The sequence below is a fragment of the Haematobia irritans genome, chromosome 1 (genome assembly GCF_050003625.1).
Source record: "Haematobia irritans isolate KBUSLIRL chromosome 1, ASM5000362v1, whole genome shotgun sequence".
Classification (NCBI taxonomy): domain Eukaryota; kingdom Metazoa; phylum Arthropoda; class Insecta; order Diptera; family Muscidae; genus Haematobia; species Haematobia irritans.
The window spans coordinates 270,394,982-270,395,743 of record NC_134397.1 but is presented as its reverse complement, the minus strand read 5'-3'; positions in this window follow the sequence as shown (position 1 = coordinate 270,395,743).

Sequence of the window (762 nt, the reverse complement as noted above, 5' to 3'; positions counted from 1 at the left end):
GCATCTTAGTGTTAGAATTTTAAGTGTGTGGTAAGGCGTATATACAATAAAAAAAAAAACAAAGAATTGAATTAACTAAATTACGTACGTGATATATAAGTAGGAATAATATAACAATAATAAAAATTAATGACCCTTCATGGCCAAAACTCGTCTTAGGTTAGGTTCCCAGCAAAAAAGTGTCTCCAAAAAAGTAGTGAAAATGTTCTTTTTGGATCCGGAAGTGGTGCAAATTGACGCAGAAGCGATGAATTTAACATGCACTGAAAAAAAGCATACTCGGTTCCAAAGATTTTGTCTTTACTTTAAAAAAGTTGGTATTGATTCCGAGCCAAAGAAGCGGAGAATACAAGTAAGGATACTTTTAAGACAAAATTCTCTTTTAAATTTGGGTTTTGTGTACTTGCTTCTAGGAAGCAAATTTTAATTTTTCGCTTTCTCAGCTCATTTTCTTCATATGCTATAAAAGTCCTTTAAAAACGAGTTAACGGCAACTTTATTTTCCAAATTAGGACTCGACTTCCAGTAGAAATTATGCTATGTTTGAAGTAAAAAACTTCTTTAAAATAAAGTTTTGAAAAACATGTCCTATATTTGAACGATTTTTTGCTTTGTAGTCAAGATGCAAAAAGACAACAAATTTAAAGACAATTTCATTAAATTTAAAGAATTTTTCTGAATTATTAAAGTCAAGTTGACCTTAGTCTATAAATTTTTTCTTTCATGTTAAGATACCCATTTTTAAGTCAAATCACTTAATTA